The sequence below is a fragment of the Haliaeetus albicilla genome, chromosome 2, assembly GCF_947461875.1.
Source record: "Haliaeetus albicilla chromosome 2, bHalAlb1.1, whole genome shotgun sequence".
Taxonomy (NCBI): domain Eukaryota; kingdom Metazoa; phylum Chordata; class Aves; order Accipitriformes; family Accipitridae; genus Haliaeetus; species Haliaeetus albicilla.
Genome location: NC_091484.1, coordinates 6,267,513 through 6,285,606, shown reverse-complemented (window position 1 = coordinate 6,285,606; position 18,094 = coordinate 6,267,513).

The following is an 18,094-nucleotide window of genomic DNA, read 5'->3' as shown; positions in this document are numbered from 1 at the left end:
TTTAGATAAGAGGTCTATTCTCTAGAGCAGAAGCTTCAGACCTACACAAGACAGTGATTTATGAGCTGTACTTGCCAAATAAATGATTCTCTCTCTTCTGTGTTTCATGGAGCTTGCACTGGGATAATTTCCGTTAAGCTTACAGTGTTTCTTAACCCCTTGATGAGTAGAATTTTAGTTCCTTCGAGGCCTGCTTCCAGCACCTGCATTTACTTACCTGCCTTCAGGTACTGGACAATTTTAACTGCTGCTGCAGCATTTGCCCTGAAGTGTCTTGATAGGAGTCTTGGAAGCAGTCTACAAAAGGGGAGATCCCCAGACTGCCTTAGAAGTAGCAGATAGTGTCAGAAATTAATATGTAGGATAGTTACCAAACAGAAATAAGCCTGTGTCGAGCAGCAAAGCTGGAATTTGGTGTCTGCAGCTGCCACCTACTTCTGCTATTCACTGTGCAGCCTGACGTGCGGAGGTTGCAGAAGCGATCTGATGTTCCTGTGGCCATCCTGTCCGAGTGCTCCACAATTACTAACGCATTTAGGTTTACAGTCCCTTCTGTGTGACAAAGCAACGGTTATTCCCGGGAAACGGTTCCAGACACCAGGGGTTGACCTCAGTGGATTTAGGTGACTACACTTGAAGTACATTCTGGCACCACTTAAGCAACTTTAAATAGAAACACTCCTGTGCTGGGCAGTGTGCACCAGCATCGTTTCATATAACTCTGCTAGGTCCTGGGTCCTGTACACTGCGGGGTACCCTGGACCAAACCCTTCAAAGATAACGAAGCAGCACAGGGCTCAGTGAGTTGCTGAAGGTCACCTCAGTGGATAAGCAGAAAACTGAAACTTGGGGGCTCCCACGCCCCAGGTTCCCCCATGTCCTCTGGCTCCTCAGCACCTTCTGAGCAACCACAGGAGATGGAGCAGAGGCACACAGAACCTGACACCAGGCTCCAGAAGCAGCACAAAGCCAAGGAGGTGCCTCTCTAGGTAGTTTTCTATGAATTAGAGCTTAAATTACTACAGCTGTGGGCCCAGCCCTTTGAAGAGGAGGTTGAGGAGTATACTAATATACTCCCCCAGGAGATTTCCTTCTCATTTCCTCCTTGGAGCTGTGCTGCTGTTACCTGAGGATGGTCTAGGGGAAGCTGACATAGGCAGCAGGTGAGTTAGCAAGCTCCTCCGCCGTGGCCACTTGGCACTGGTGGCTGATGGTCTGTAGCAGAGCAGTGCTGCTCTTTATCTTGGTGACACCAATGTCCTCTGGGCAGGAGTTTGCTATGAACTGTGTGGCAGGCTTGGGGGGGAGGACAAGGATGATACGCTGGTTTACTTGTTATAGTAAAGAGTTGTTGTTTTATGGATTGTCCAACGTGTTCAGTCAGGGGAAACCTATCTGATGTTTTCAACTTGTAAACCTTACTGCAGAAAACACCTTTTCTGTCTTTGCTGCACTTTGCATGGAGAAAATTAAGCCAACAGCTTATTTTACCACATTTTGGTACTACTAACTGCTGTCTGAACTGGGGACTGGTGACAGACGCATCACTAGAGTTTTAACAAGGGCTCACTCTGTAAAGCTGGACTTACCCAAAGCACTGCTTAGGGATTGACTCTTGCTAGGCAGTACGGACCCTGGGAGAGCATTTACATGCAGTAGAGGTGGGTGTACTCCCTCTGATGTGCCGACGCAACACTTCGCAGGGTCTCGTACGCTGCTGCGATGTGTTAGCCAAGTCGAGTACGGTACCAGCGTAACTCCCAGAGCTCTGGTAGAGGAGCGAGTACAGCGCCGTGCACTAATACCACAGCTGTGCTCTGCGCACGTCTTTAAATTGTACAGGGGTTCTGCTGTCCCGCGTTATATATGTCGGGTTCTTGGCCAGCACTTACTGGGTGAAGGGCGTAGTGATTTGTTGGGCCGTTGTGTGCTGCCTGAGTAAAAGGGATCAAAGTCCTCTGCTGAGAACTCGTGGTGAATGATGAGGAAGAGTCTTGACAGGGTGTTCCAAGTGCAGCCTTTATAGCACTGGGGCTACGTGTAGCCTGAGGGGGTGAATTAGCCTAGTCCTTGACCAGAAATACGGAGACAAAAGTTATTCTGGAGGATACTGTGGTCTGACTGCCAGTGAGGGCAAACTGTTTCCCACTGACGGCAGGGAGCCTGGGTTGGTGGGTGTTTGCAGATGCCTCCTCCTGCATCTGGGACAGCATTTACTAAAGCTAACAAAACCTGTGATGTTGGAAGGCAGAAAGAAACTAAACCAGGACTCGCTGTGTTCACATTTCTCATTCTCCCTTACCTTTCTTCTCTCGTTTTCCTCCCTGCTGCTTTATGCGTGGGACCGAACAGCCTTCAGTTAACATTAAGGTGATGGGTTAAAGTCTCTTAGCTATTGAGTTTTGAACTTGTATGTCATGTTTGGTCAGAGGAACCCCTTATCTCGTAACCACTCCTTGTAAGGAGTCCAGAGATGTCCAGGGGCTGGCTGGTCACGGACTGAAGAAGTGGCGTAAGGAGCAAAGGACGCCACATGGTACAGATCAGTATGAGCCCGCGTTCTGCATTTCACAATCACTTCCCTCTCCTGCCCTGTAGGCTGAGGATATTTCTGCAAAGAAAGAAAATTTTAGTTAATTTGCCACAGCCGTTTCAAAAGTTTTCATGAAAAGGGATTGCGCAACAGGACTCACTCACCTTCTTGGACACTCTCCAGGCTTTCGTAATTAAAATGTTAGCATATAAATCATATAAGCACAGATGCAGCTGGAGAAGCTGAGGGTTGTGTTAGTCCAGACCTATTTTGGTTCCCTTTGGGTGTGTTGGACTTCACCTATAGCTGCCAGTTTGAATTCTGCTGGGTAGCTGAACCATGCTGGGCGTCTGGGGCTGGAGGGATCATAGACACCTACTGCTTGCTTTGGGTACAGTACGAGAGTGGGAGGCATGGAAATCCCATCCTGTTTGTAATTTGGACAAAATTTTGGACAAACTAGTTTTTTGGAAAATAGTCTTTGGGACATCACGACAGGTGCCTGCCTCTTCTAAGTGAGTCAGGGCATCTTTTTATCTCCTAGTACCTATGCACAAAACTACTATTAATCATGTTTGCTACAGCAGGGTTAGGGACCTGCTAAAAAAGCACCCATACAAGAAAAGGGTCCTCTTATACTCACGCTACACTGAATCAGAAGCTGCACAAAGTCACGCTAGACAATCAAATTTACTTTTCTCTATTTGCATGTTTAAGGGATGGAATTAGTAGATCTCATTCCTTGGTCCCCATTGTGGTTTGTGTCCTGGAAATTCTGTTGCCTTGATGTGTGATGACTTCTAGGCTCTGGATGGGCAAGTAATAGTTTTCAAAAAGTGCAGTGCAGGGATTTTTATTTTTCCCTTTCATGTTTTCTTTCAAACGCTTCTCTTACACAAAACCCACAGAGAGAGTTCCAGGCAGTGTCCACCCATATGAAACCAGACATTTTTTCCATAATCTTTTTATAGATTTGATAATATTTAACTCAGCATGTATTAAAAATGTATGGAGTACATAAAATTCATTATAAATGTCATCAAACGGGCCAATGGCTTTTTAATATCACTGCCACAAGACTGCGTTTTAACCTATTTCCTGTCTGGATCCATTCCAGTGGCAATTCCAGCAGGGGAATATATTTAGTCTATATTTACTTAGTCTGTTTAACTTTCAGTTAGTGTCTTTGGCTCATCCCGTGGCCATGCTATTTTGGGATGATTTATACAATATTTACATTAAATTCTGCTAATATTTCCTTGCCTCTTGAAGTCGGATTACACTATTTACATCTCAAAGGCCCAAGCTGGAGGAATAAGCAGCTGTTCCAGGCACCAGAGAGAATTTAGCGTAGGGGAGGCTGCCAGAAATGAGACCATGTGTCTGAAATAATCATGGAGGAATTATTTAGAATTGGACCAGTCCTCCATGAAGGAAGGGGGAAGGCTTACCACAGCAGTAAGAAACATGGTTGGTATATAGGGGTCAGACAATAGCATTCAGACATTGCTCTTGTTTTCTGCAAAGAATTCCTGGTGCGCTTTCCATCAGTTGCAAATGTCCCAAGCTAAACCACGGCAGAACCGTACTCTGGGCTCCTCTGCGGGTAGAACTTGTGGTTTTCATACTCTGTTGTAAAAGCTGAATGTCACTGCTGCGCTTAGCCCTGAACTAACAGTGAATGCAATTGTATCTATCTCCATCACAACGTTGCCTGGGACTGGACTGGGCTATAGCCATGCCTGGTCTGACAAACCAAAATAGATGCATTTGACCAAGTACCAAAGCTGAGCCATGTGGTTTCTGTTAAACCTCCTGGAAATGAGCAGAGCACAGGATTTGCTGGAGTATTTTAAAGAATTTCATTTTAAAGAATAAAAAAAGTGACTACTTAAAAGTAAAAGATTGGACCTCTTTGTTAAGGCTGAATCAAAAAGCAAGCAGACAAGCAAAGAACAGAGGCTGTAGATCAGAGGAAATGCCCATCGCATCCTCAGTGGTAGAGCAAAGCAGTCAGCTGAAGGGAATAAAGTATCTCTTATTCAGGCCTCTGTGTGGTGTAGCATGAGAAGTAGGAACGATGGTCCTTAGGTCTGTGATTTAGCCTTTTACAAAGCCGAGAGACATCTTCAAATCAAAGTTTGGATGCTGAGGCCATATTTCTTAAAGCAAAGATGTCAATTTGGGATTTATAAGAAAAATGAAGACAAAGTACAATCAATGGCACTCAAATTAACTGCAAACGTGCATCAGAGTTAGGAAAAAAAATCCTCTCCATATGTATGAAAATTTACCTTCAGTTGACCTGTGAAGTAACAAAGCAAGCAGCTGGATGAGATCAAAGTGCACGTAGCCAGCCGCCTTCTCAAACCCAACAATATTTGGCAGAACGAATGGTTCTTCTGCATTGATGGCACAATACAATTTAGTGGTCCAGGGAAAAAATCCAAACTGTGAAAATATTTGACAACTACTGTTATTGGGGGGGGGGGGGAGAAACTAAATTATCTGGAATTTTGGACTATAATTATTCTCAGAGGAATCTGCAGATCTTTTAAGTATAGGAGATGGTTCCAACAGACATTCTTAATGGCTTTAAACTCTGGAGAACAAGTCTTGCTCTGAAAGCCAGTGAAACTTTAGGGTGGATAAATATTTTCTCTTTTTACTCAATTTAGTTCTCATTTTCAAGTCAATGAATTATCTACAGTTCATGGACAAAATATTTTAAGTCTTATATCCTTGCTAATCCACCCTAACATTGGTCCTAAAGGACATTCGTTGTCCTTTAAAAATGTCTTGTTTGCAAAGTTACTCACTTAAATACTAAGAAAAGCTTTAGCAGTAGTAAGAAAAACATACCTGTGTATAAATAATAGCTGTCATCCAGAAGGATTTTGTTGGCCTTGGAACAGACAAAATGACCCAAAAGAAAAAAAATGGGCAGAACCAAAGTGAGAATTGAAGCAGAAATCCTGTGATTCAGAATGATCACAAAATAGCAAAGCCTTTCTGACTTGGACACCGTAGCGTTGTACAAAGAAAAGCACAAGGCAGACTGATAAAATTTCTCTGACTCCTCCAGTTCATTGTCATGAAATATCCTGAACCATGGTGGGGGCAGGGGGTAGAGAAAAAGAGTTCAAATGAATCATTTTTATTTTCTAGGAAAAAGGGTGTGAGGCTGCTAAACAGTAATTTTAACCCAGACAATTAAATAAATCAGACCAGGGGATGGCGTAACAGATCCTCCTAAGGACTGCAGGTGTGAGGTGGTAACACCGTGTTAACCAAGTCTTTCATAAAAGCTTTTGCTGGCTCAGTGACTGATAATGACAGTCCAGTATACTAGGGCTGATTTATAGGTACTGAAAGGATGTGAGTTAAATCATCTAAATTGCACCTGCTCTGTAACCCCCCTGAATTACAAGGACGTGTTTACACTTACACATCAAACAGGGCGCTAAACAGTCGCCAGATTACTTTGTCAAAAGTTTAATTTTCTTTAAAAGGCCACAGAGACAACGTACAGTGTGAAAATGAGCATCAGTTCCCGCATAGGGCACTACTGATGGCCCTGGCAGAGGCTGTGATCCCGAGAGGCAGACACGCACTCACAACTGGTACAGGCGCTCTGTCGAGGCAGTCATCCTCATGTAGGACAACTGATTTACACCACCTTTTTAGCCCATACATGATTCAAATCCTTCTTGGAGCAAGTTTAAAAAGTGGAAACTATTAAGCGCTATTACTTTTTTCTTGTTAGATTTTTTTTGCACCGATCATATGTATATTGTAACAGGTGGGTTTGCTTTTAGTTTTTTCTTGCCTGTTCAGGAACAGTTCACTGGCAGTGATCATAACAAGAACTTCATTTAATGGCCTGCCTGCTTCTTTGCTCCTCTGAATTGATGGGGAAGGGATGTGATCTGCTGCAGCCAGGGAAGAGTAATTCAGGCTAGGAAACTGAGCGGAGGAAGCAGGTGAAGGATTCATCTCTGGCATCTTGCCTTTGATGCCATCTTCAGCTTCCATCTTTTCTGCTGCTTCGTCTCCACTTACTTCTTCAGCGTCGTGGCTCAAATGTGTTGTTTTGAACATCTTTGAATCCATCAGGAAAAAAAAATTAGTAGACTATAATCATTTTAGACAGAGATAACAGAAGGCTTTTGCCAAGTGGCAAATATCCCACCTGCACTTCCCTGTGTGCCCTGGGTCTTCCTCCTCTTCACGCTCGGCCTCAAAGAGGTGGTAACCATCGGTTCAAATCACTAAAACAATCCGAAAAACCGTGGAGTTCAGAGTTGTGTAGGTGATTTAGAAAGACAATTTTCCTCAAAATCCAAAGGGACTGTGCCTGTAAATCATGTGTCTGCTGTTGGACATCTCGGTGCATATGTTTAACTTTTTAGTACAAGTTAACTATAGCATAATGGAACATACAGTTAATGTTTTTATTCTCTTTATTAAAATTACATTAAAAATACTAATATAGTTTAAGGCAGTTATTGAGCTCTAAATAGGAACATCTGGGAAGAAAATAATTTTCCACGTACATTGAAGTATCTTGGGCAATGGTAGTTTGGGAGGGACAGAGTGGAAAATTGTACACATCTTGCTAAAATACACACACTCCCCTTAAATGAGGGTAGCTCTTGGTGCAGCTATTGGAGAGCAGCAGGGTTTCATTCCTGCAGGTCGTGGCTGCGTGCAGAGACACATCTCCGGCAAGGGTGTGTTGTTTCCACTTCTACACATCATCTTTCCTACTAGTAATGGCTCATTGGCTTTAACTTTCCCGAGGTGTGGTTTGGCCAGTGTTGCCACCATTTCTTTTTGCCATCGTTTTTCTGCAGAACCCGGGGAAAGAACAGGGACAGAGACACAACGTGATGCTGCCATTTTACCTGCATCTTGGAGATGCTGCTCTTTCTCTGGTAGGATCACAGGGCTAGCAGTTTGCTTCAAACTCTCACATTTCTTCTGTCTTATTTTGATTAGTTTCATCCTACTGGTTGAAAACAAAATTAAGGCAATAACTGCTCTAAATTAGGTGTCCACTTTATCTGAATTCAATGTCTTGCAAACACTGTCCTCATGACAACTCTGTGGCATAGAGTCTGCAACTTCAGTGTTATTGAAATGACCAGAAAGCTCACATTTGATTTAGAAATTACTTAAGAAATGAGAAATATTCATTTTTTTTAGTCTAAAATGTTTTGGGGTTGTGTTTTTTTCAACTAGTCAAAGACTTTTATTTTATTCTATTGTATTTTACAACATTTTTTATTTCCTGTCAAACCAGCCCAGATGAATAAATCCAGACTGCAAATCTGGAAGTATTTTTCCCAAAGACGTAAGATTAAGACTAAAGCCAAGGAGACACTGACTTTCTTTTTCATCTGACTGTTGCACCCATTCTTACAAGACTGGGTATCCCACCAACATGCTTTTTTCTGAATCGTACTTCGCAAGCAATTTCATAACACTTAGCCACTTTTCATATCTGTCTGAAATACTGCCAGTGGTAGCAAAATAGCATTCCCTTTGTCTTCAGCAGAATTAACAGTGGACAAGCTCACAAACCTAATCTGAAGCCCATTGTATGAATATCAAAAGGGATGGGTCTTAAATGCATATTTTGTTGGATGTCACTTTGACATGTAAGATATAAAGGCTGTGAGAGTAAGAGAGACCTTCATACCTTTGGCCATCAGGAATTTAGCATAAGTCTTTTAAAATTGCCCCCCCTCCTGTGAACACATGTAAGCTTGCAAGCCAGGAAATAATGAGGAGACAATTATTCATCTGAGTATTTATACTACTTCTGATATTTTTGTTTTTATTTTTGTGGAGCACAGCTTACTTTGGACCTGGCTAGTATTTGGAAGCTCTTCATCCCAAGATCTAATATCCAAAACAGGAAGCGGATTTGACAGGCACATGCAATACTATAGGCAAATGCAAAACAACATCGTAAAGGTTTGGTTCTGGACCAGCTTTGTATGTTGAAACATTTGGTATTCTGCTTAAGGTTTCTGCAAGGAAACATCTGTGAGATTCTGCCGCAGATAACATGAAATGTTTGATCAATCTTTGTTCACCTAGAAAGGCACTGAGAAGGCTTCACTCGGTCCTAACTGTCAAATCAAAATGTGCCTCGTTATTCCAACATGGAAAGCCCATGTGCTGTCTATAGTGGTGCTCCACGAAGAAATGGTGGTGTAGTGCCCAGGCAGAGAGACACGGGCCAGGACAACCCTGTTACTTCCCCGCTGGGACACAGATCAGGGCCATTACGCAGGTCTAGATCTAACACGCTTCCCCTTGCTCTTCAAGGGAAACTCTACTACTTCATCCACCCTCTCCATCTCCAGAGAGGCATCTCCAGTGGAAGATTCTAATGAGCTCTGTTCATTGTAAGGCTTTCACACTGGTACGTCTATGGAACGCGCTGTCAGTGCCAGGGCTTTTTGGAGAGCCTGTGACAAAGTACAGGGGTCAATCCCAGTTTACGTTAACGCAGCGTGTTTATGCTAGGTGTTTGCACCAATGCAATTATGGTATCAACTAAAGCCTTAATGGGCAGATGGCTTCGATCTGATCACCGAGCCATTCACCCTTGGCTGCAAAACAGCAAAGCCACAATCCCTTCAGACGGAACAGACAAGTGTCTTCTAGCAGAAAAGCACTGTCTTAGTGAGCACAGACAGTTCCTCCAAGGTTGCAGCCACCATGCCAGGTTAACAGCTTGTGGCTCGTGGCTGGGTCAGAGGGACAAATGGGAGGGAATGCTGCCTGTTTTCAGGCACATGTTCCCCAACAGCCCTCATGGAACAGGTGGGTTTTTCTTTTTTAAACACTGCTGTTTTCCAAATGCATAAATATACTCCTAATTGTGACAATATGCTTACCAAACCCTTCCACTTTTCAGAATTACAGAATTGTGATCCCAAGACAGCACTACCATCAAGCAAAAGGAGCTCAAAGATTTGCATGCTGCTTTTAAGGATGACTTGAAATTTCATAAATATTTTTATCTACTCATTGTAGATATATATAGAGAAGTGCTGTTTGGAAATTTTCCATGCAGCATGGACTATACCTAGAAATGCTCAAAATTTTTGTATAATATATTGTTTTGATGTATCATGGGAGATTCTTTAGTAGCCCATTTTCTGATGTTATGGCTTCATATAATTAGATGGTGTTTTGGCTATTTCTAAACTACGTAAGACACAGACACTCTACAGGATTGTTAGTACTAGGATTGCTGTCTGGGAGAAGAACTTGACACACTGGGTTATTTTATTATTTAAAGGGACAAAAGTCATTAGATAGTAGAGCAAACTGTCAGGACAAATGAGAGTGTCTCCTGATTTCTTGAGACTGTAAGACTATATGTTGAAGATACAGCTTAGTCAAATGTAAGGTAATGACTCAAGTAAATTGCAGTCAGTTCTTGATCCTTTTAAAAAATGATGTGGTGGGATACCCAGGATAAATGAAAAAAGCCCACATGAAACCACAAAACATATGTAAAATTAGCCTAAAAAACATGTTACAAGAGAGCAATGGAAGAAAGAAGAGTCAGTGATAGCATCTGCTGTGCAGAACAGCAATCTCTGAGTTAGTCCTGGCTGAGCTGGTAGCGTTTGCCTTTGTCTTCTGTAATCTCCTCAATCAGTACAAAAAGATCCTGCCCTTCCACCTTTAACAGCTCCCTGTAACTGCACTTACCTGCAGCACACCACGTTTGGTGCAGGACTGTAGTGACTGAGGGCAGCCAGGTCAAAATCATGACTGATCTATCTCCACGTTGCCTCCTGTCCATGTTCTCCCACAAGCTTTACTCTCGTCCTCAAGCGCTTGCCACTGGAGGGAGGCAAAAGGCAGAAGTTGAAAGTCATCTGGAAAGACAGAAGAGCCAGAAAAGTATGTCGCAGTTTAGCTTTAGCTGTAGGATTGTGCTAGGCAGCTTCAGGTCTCTCTGCAAAATCAGACGGGTAAAGCCATTCAACCAGGCTGGAATGGATGGGCCAGTGAGATGCCCTCCATGGATAAGCTGTTAGCAGCGGGGTTATATTCATCACATGCAATGCCTCAAGCCAGTTTCTGTACTTGTGGTGTAGCAACACAGACATTGCTCTAAAAGCAAAAGACGTGTCTAGTGAGATGTGCAGAGCTAACGTGGCTGTCCATAAACACGTACCTACCTTCACAGTGCTCTAACGCTGGGGACAAGTGATGGGATGTGCTATGTGAGTTGACTTCAGCCCTGGGAAAAGTCAACAGGAGCCGTTGTAATGGAAGATGGATGTTTACAGCTGCATACTCTGTGTGCAGTTCAGTGCTTAGCAACTGGTGATTTGGGGATATAATAGAAGGACCTCATCGGGGTCTATTCCAAGATGCTTTCTGGTCTCTTCTTGTCATTAGTTAGCACTAGTTGAACTGTGCCAATTGCTAACTGAGCTCTCGGATATCCCTTCCCCCTTTATTCTTCCTTGTTTTAAATATTTCATTGCAGTGGCTGCCACCTTCTGCCACTCTTCTGCTCTATAGAATGGTGGTTGAGTACTGGTGTCTGGAGTGTTTGTGAGCAGGGAGATGACTCGGGGAGTCAGTTGAGCTAGAGAAGGAACTCAGTCCCGCACTCTTTATTTTGCTTTGTAGGGAGAAATAAAGGCTGCCGATGGGAGAATCGTTTACAACAGTGATCGTTATTTTATACGCTTGCGTTACAGGTTCCCAAAATGCACTGTTTGTCCTTTGCTTCCAGCAGAACATGGTATGCAAAGAGACTTTTTAACTGTGGCCATAAAGTTGTCAGGAGCATAATACTGTCGTTGATTCATTTTTGTATGTGGGCCTCAGCCAAACATCTTAGCTGTTGGCTTCAAAAACTTTTGATTTGGATGGTGATTTTTCTATCGCAAGGAATTAACCCCTCTTCAGACTAGGGTGCTTAGGATGCAGGGGAGAAAGGGAGGGGAAGCTGTTTGAAGGGGAACCGAGAGAAAAAGCATGTCTTCCAGAGCATGACCAGATTTTGGTGATTATAATGCAGATCACAGTCGATTGCTGCTTTTCTGGCTGTTGGGCAGATAAAAACCAATCGTGAGGAAACAGCCTTGGTGACCTGAGGCTTGGAGGGCTGTTTGCATCCACTCCCTGGTGGGGTCCTCTCACCAGCCTACCACTGCTCTCGAATGAGCATCCCGTGGGACCTCAAACAACAGCGAGGGGCACTACTGACTGCGATCCCACCTCCTGCTCTTGCTTTGCCATTTAGGTGCTCTCCCCTTGCAGAGCTGGAAGGGCAGTAACCCTCCAGTCCTCCTCTGCCGAGCTTTGCCTGGGTCTCTTCTGCATTCTGTTTTCCAAACCTAAAAATTGCGCTGCACAAGGGTTTGCAGAGAGCAGGGGAGAGGCCAAGACACAGCAAATACTGGAAGGCCGCAACAGTGGCCAGGGAACAGCAATATCTTGGCCAGACTTCAGCCACCGTGTTTCTCCTCTGGCACCATAGCAGATAGATTGTTCAACATACATGGAGCAGCATGTAGAAATCCATACAGTGCTGTATAACGTTGATGGCAGCAGTGAGGCACATCTGCAAGAGCACAGCGAGCCAAGTAAACAGGAAGGCATGCTTTGTAGGTTACGATGTACTGTCATTTAGAAAATTATCCTGACTTGGCTTGTGCAGCTTGAGAACAGTTTTAAGAAACACTTAAGAAAAGAAAAGAGGCTCCTGGAATAAGAGTGTCTATACTTGGAGTTTACTTGTATAAATACAGACAAAATTTTGCCATACCGGGGAGACCTGTGCTTAAAGAAGTCAGAAAGTGATGTTGTTATTTACAGAGTGAAACATTAAAAGCAATATTCCATTTTTCTGTACAAGTGGGTGATAGCCCTGAGAGCTGATGAGAACCCCTGATACCTGATGAGAATCCCCCTCCTGCCATGTTGTGCAGCCCTCAGAGCGCAGCGTGCACCTGCAGTGTCTGGTACCACTGGGGGAGAGAGCATGGGAAGAGATGACATTGGGATGTCGCTGCTGTTGCGTATGCTTGTGGCATCAGAGAATTTGGCCTCTGTTTAACTAAGTTTGCGATGGGTGTTTTAATGCCTCAGCAAACTGAGGCCTGATGCCCGCTTCCCAAGGATACCTCTCCTTGCCTTGTATTTCCTCACCTCCAATCCAAATTTGTAAGAACTGTAGCTGAGAAAATATTTGATACGGCTGAGTAACCCATCATCCAGGTGCTCCTAAGTAATGCTGTCAAATATGATCCCTGTCACGGGAGGTGGTAGCTGGTTTTGAACCCAGTAGACAAGCTGTTGGTGGTACACTGTCATCTCCATTGCCGTTAGCCACAATATAATTGTGTGTTTCTTAAACATCAGTGCAAAATGGTCACAGGCCTGAAGAAATCCTAAATGTGACACTGAGCAAGAAGAACTGAGAAAGGTGAGGACAGTCAAAACTCACAGCATCAAAAATGCTGTTCTGTGATTTCCTCTGCTAGGAAGCAAAACTGTGTTTACCACCCTCTGGGGCTGTTTTTAGGAACAGGAGCCCAGTGAGAACTGGATGACCTGCAGCCCATTCCCAGCCCGGAACACGTGCAATTTCATGATGTGGGAAGATCCTCCTCGTAGTACTGCAGTAACAACAATAACCGAAGGATTTGGGCCAGTGGTAATTGCAAGGGATATTGTTTCTGGAGTTGTGTAATAAGGATCCTACGGGGAGAGGGCCTAAAGCAAAGTGAGCTAAGAACTAAGCACTAAGATGGCTGAGAAAATATTATTTGTTTCATAAATATCCTCTCTCCTCCAGTTGCTGTCAAAAAGATCTAAACAGGATTTTTGTTTTAAAGAATTTTTACACCCTGTTTATCCCATGCGAATAATGGATTATTTAGCCTACTGACTGAACCAGAAGCCATTTAAATAATTTCTAGCCAACTGGCAAATACATTCCAGCTCTCTTTAAAAGAGAAAACCAAACAAAATAGAAGAATGAAAGTTTGTGCAACTGTGGGGGTTTTGTTTTGTTTTGTTTTAAAAAAAAAAAGCCACAATAAGTGCAAATCCTGCTAATACTGCGAGTACTTCCTTCTCTTGGTAAACATCAGCCTGATATGCAGCAGGTCTTGGTGCTGCTTGGACCTCCTATGACATTGTTCCAGCAATCTTTCAGTTATTCAAATAAGGCTCCTACCTTGAGGCAGGGTAAAAGAGTCCTCGCGCTCCCAGAGCCCTCTGCACCAGTCTGCAGGATCAATAACAGCAGAGCACAGTGCAGATTTGTGCAGCACCTCATTCAGGCTGGCACGATGGTGTAAATTAAACTGAAGTTGAAGAACCCTTCTCCCCACCCCCCATAAAGATATGACAGTTTATTCCATCTGAAAATCTGCGCTAAAGGACACCATTAATTTGATTTTTCTGCTTACCTGATACTGAGCCACATAGAACCAAAAGACCACAGTGTAGAGTATTTCATCTGCCACTATGCTGCCATTGAGGCTGAGAATTAAAAACATGGCAGCACAGAAATAGCTCCAGTATTTAACTAGCATTCCCTTAAGCAGAGAGCCGAGGATTTCCAAAAGAAGATTATGTGGTTTGTCCCCTTCTGTAATAAGAAGAAAACAAATCTGTTGGGCGTGACGCTATCACTGTACTGTCTTGACACCTTTTTTATAATTATCGCTGCCTAGGGCTGCAAACGCCTCTCTTAGTAGGTGACTTATCTTGCCTTAAACATTGTCACCTAGCAACGGAGGCTGCAAATGCAGAGGAGACTGGCAGTCCCATAAAGTGGTCACTGCTCCTGAATACATGTAACATGCTCTCTTCTAGTATACATGGCAGGCCTCCACCTGCCTGTCCAAAATCCACTTACTTGAAACAGCAACCAGAGCGAGCTGAGCAAGCGGTAGAAATAAAAGGTATGTTCTTGGCAACAGAGAACTTCTGCTTCAGGAGGCGTGTATGGTCCTTACAATACTGTGTTGCCCCCGGAATGGCTGGAAGGTCTCTACTGTGAGCGTGAATGCATCACCCATCTCTGTCCTGCATGTTGTTATGAAGCTTGTGATACCCAAGAAGTCTGTTCTCATTCCAACACCGAGGCAAACGCGCGGCTGAGCTGTTTGCAAAAGCACATGTGCAACTGCACAGACAAGCCAGGTAGCTGTCTACACAAATCAAGTGTTCATGCTTGCACAACTGATATTTAGTAAAACTATCCTTAGAGTATTTTGGTAACAGGTTCCAGCTTTAGTTTAGCAAGACTAAATGCTTAACTGTGTTGCTAAAGAGGAGGTCAGAGAACCACGCTAAGACGAACTTGTGTTGTTTCCTTACTGCTCTCAGTCAATATTGCTTCTTGGAGAGATTCTTGTTTATCCTTCATAAGTTTTTGAATCTCATGTTGCCTTAGCAACAGCCAGAGTGTGAATGCATAGAGGATCTGCAATTCAACAGCTAGAGTGTGAATGCATAGAGGATCTGCAGTTAAACCACATTTGCACCTTATTTTTTCCCCAGAACTCTTAGAGGTACACAAGCAACATCTTCCCTTGTTCGGTAACTGACAGAGATCTAGAGCCTTGCAAACTATCTAAACAAGTCAAAAAAAGTAGCATACTTTAGAGGGGATGTCTGTCCCAGTGGCTATATTTTCTATACGTGTTGATTAGGGAGTTCAGGTTGCAAAGACTTCGGAGGCAAGAGTTGCTTTGTGTCGGTATTACACAGGACCTTGTGAGGTCTGAGCATTATCAGAAAATGGGACGCAAAGTCAAATTGCTGTACTTTTCTTCAGTAACAACAAATTACTGTTTTCCCTGACAGTTAATTAAGTTAGCATAGGAAGAAGAAAGTTTAACTTGGCTATAGAGCTTGATCCCTTCTGAACTCCACGTCCCGCATTGAAGCGTCTTTGACAAATCAGATGACAAGTGTTTCCAACACCACAGCGTTCTCCTGTGCAGACTCCAGAAATGGCCTTTCACCACTCCGGACTCTCTTACAAAGCCAAATTCTTGTGCTACAAGAAATTGGTAGGCCTGGAACAAGCTCCCAGGCTTTGACAACGAGAATTGGACTTTGCATGTGGCCTGGCCTCAGTGGTTGAAAACATACGCGCCAAACCATGTGCGTATGTCATGAATGCCTCTGCCAAGTAATTTTGGTTTGTCCCTCACATCATTCCTAACATGGTACTGGGTGTCATGGGTTGAGGGAGAGTACAATACAGCACAAAAATTAAAATACAGTTTTATTTTTCTCTCAAAGCCTAGCTCACCTAACTAAGGAATGAGAAAATGAGGAATTCCTACCTTCATGCCAAGAGGCATGCTGAAGCCAAAGCTTATGAGAACTGATTGTGGGATTGTAGGGAAGAATTCCTCTGGGGAGATATTTAGCCCTGCAAAGAAACTTAGGACAAGCAGGATGTTCCCATAAGCAGGAAGGAATGGGGAACTACGCAAGGCATAATGCCTCTGGTCACGAGCCATCCAAATGATGCAGCACCAAATCAGCAGAACAAAAGTCAAACAGCTGTAATGTGCGATGCTCCAAACTTGCAAGGCAACAGGAACATGCAATGGAAGAAATGCTGCCATTTAAATTTCAATAGGCCTCAAAATTAGATATATCAGAACAGCTATGTGCTATGTTATCCCTTTTGATTCCCTTGGGCAAAGCAAAATTAAAGATGAATTGGCTCCCAAGTAAAAATGTTGTGTTTGCTTGGTTTGCACCAAGCAAATGGGCAAACCAAAAGCCTGATTTGGCGTGTCTGTAAGGAATGAAGTAGGACAGATAGTCCTTCAGGGAACCAGGGGTCAGCACCCTTTTAAACATGTTTCTTGGCCCTTCTGGTCATGGTCTCCAGCACACTTACAGAATTTGTGTACACAGTCTTTGTGCCTTTCGTTTTCTGTTCAAAATGCCATTACTGTCCCATTTCAGTAGGAAGCAGATGTGACACTGGAAGGTACGTTAAAATTGCTTGCAAATATTATACAAATTATACCAAGTTAGTGTGTTGCAAAGTCAGGTTAAATAGACTTAACTGACCAGGTAAACATGTTTTATTTGTATGCTCTTCATCATCATAAAGTTCTTGCAAATGACAGCCAAGTGGAGTTTTATTTTTAGAGCTCATCTGGCACTGGAACTTCTTTCAATCACGTATCACCTAGCGATAGTGAAAAAGTCAATGGATATAGCACCTGCCATGAAACCAGGTGTGTTTCCCTTCCCCCCCCCAAAAAACCCTCAACCTTAAGAAAGAATCATTTGTGTTTGTTTGTGTTGGTAATCCTCAGGGAAACAGGTCCCTCTTACAGCATTTATATGGCGGACCAGTAGTGATCCATGAGTGGCAGGCAAGCTGCCTTCTTGATTCTGTGTTCCCCAAGGCTGTGAATTTACGACACAACCGCCTCCATTTTTAAGGTGGGATTAGGTGGCAACTGTGCTTTGGTCTGCGTCACGCTTAGTCATGTAATTATCACTCTTAGAGCTTTGTACCTGATAAAGAAGGGCTGTGTACTTTGCCGATGTTGGCAGGAACTGTGCAGGAAATGCTGTGTACACAGGGTAAAAAGGGAGTGTCCCGCCAGCTTCCACTTGCAAAATGAGCTGCCCAAAAATGAAACACAAGAATATTGTAGGTGCAACCTCATCTTCCCACAGAGGTTTCTAATGCACTGGTACAGGAAGCTGGAACTGCTTTCCAATGACTCACTGTTCCTGCGTGTTGGCATGGCTATCAAGGTGTTAGTTTTCTGAATATTGCATTTGCTTGTTAAGAAACTTGAACGGGTGGAGGGAAAAAGCAGGAAGGGAAAAACAATAGGTCTCAATTTCTCTGAACATATTTGTGTTGATAAAAGATAACGCTAGTCCACCTTATTCTCTTTATTCTTGGTCAGCCGTAGCACATTATCCTACTCCAGACTTTCACTCTCAGCTGGTCACATTAGGACTTCTTGCCTGCACTCCTGCATTCAGTATCACACCAGGATATCATATTCCTGTAACACAGCCACACACCATCCAGTACCAATGTTACTAGCTGAGAGTAACAGTACAGTTTCACCAACACCCATAAAAACTTTTTTCTGTTAGCAGTTCCATAAAAAGCAGGAGTCAAACATCAGTCTGATGAGTAATATGAAAACCAAGCTATTGCTAAACAAGGCTTAAAATGTCTTTGATGCACTTTCTCACTAGGGCAAATGTGATCCAGTCTGGATGTGGTGACATGCAGAACAGTACATAAGAGTCTCCAGAAAGGTCAAGGTACATTGAGTGTTTAAATGCTGGATTGAATATTCACAGCTGGTGTGGGAGAACCTCTTCTGGGAGATCACTTAGGCTACACAATAAATTAGACAAAGCAAAACTTCTCTTTAGAACTATTTCTTTAGCTCCTATATATGCTGCAAACAAACTTTATCCCAATTGCATTTTTGCTATGTGTTGAAGTTTTAACTCAGGTAGTGGAATACTACATGTACTTCT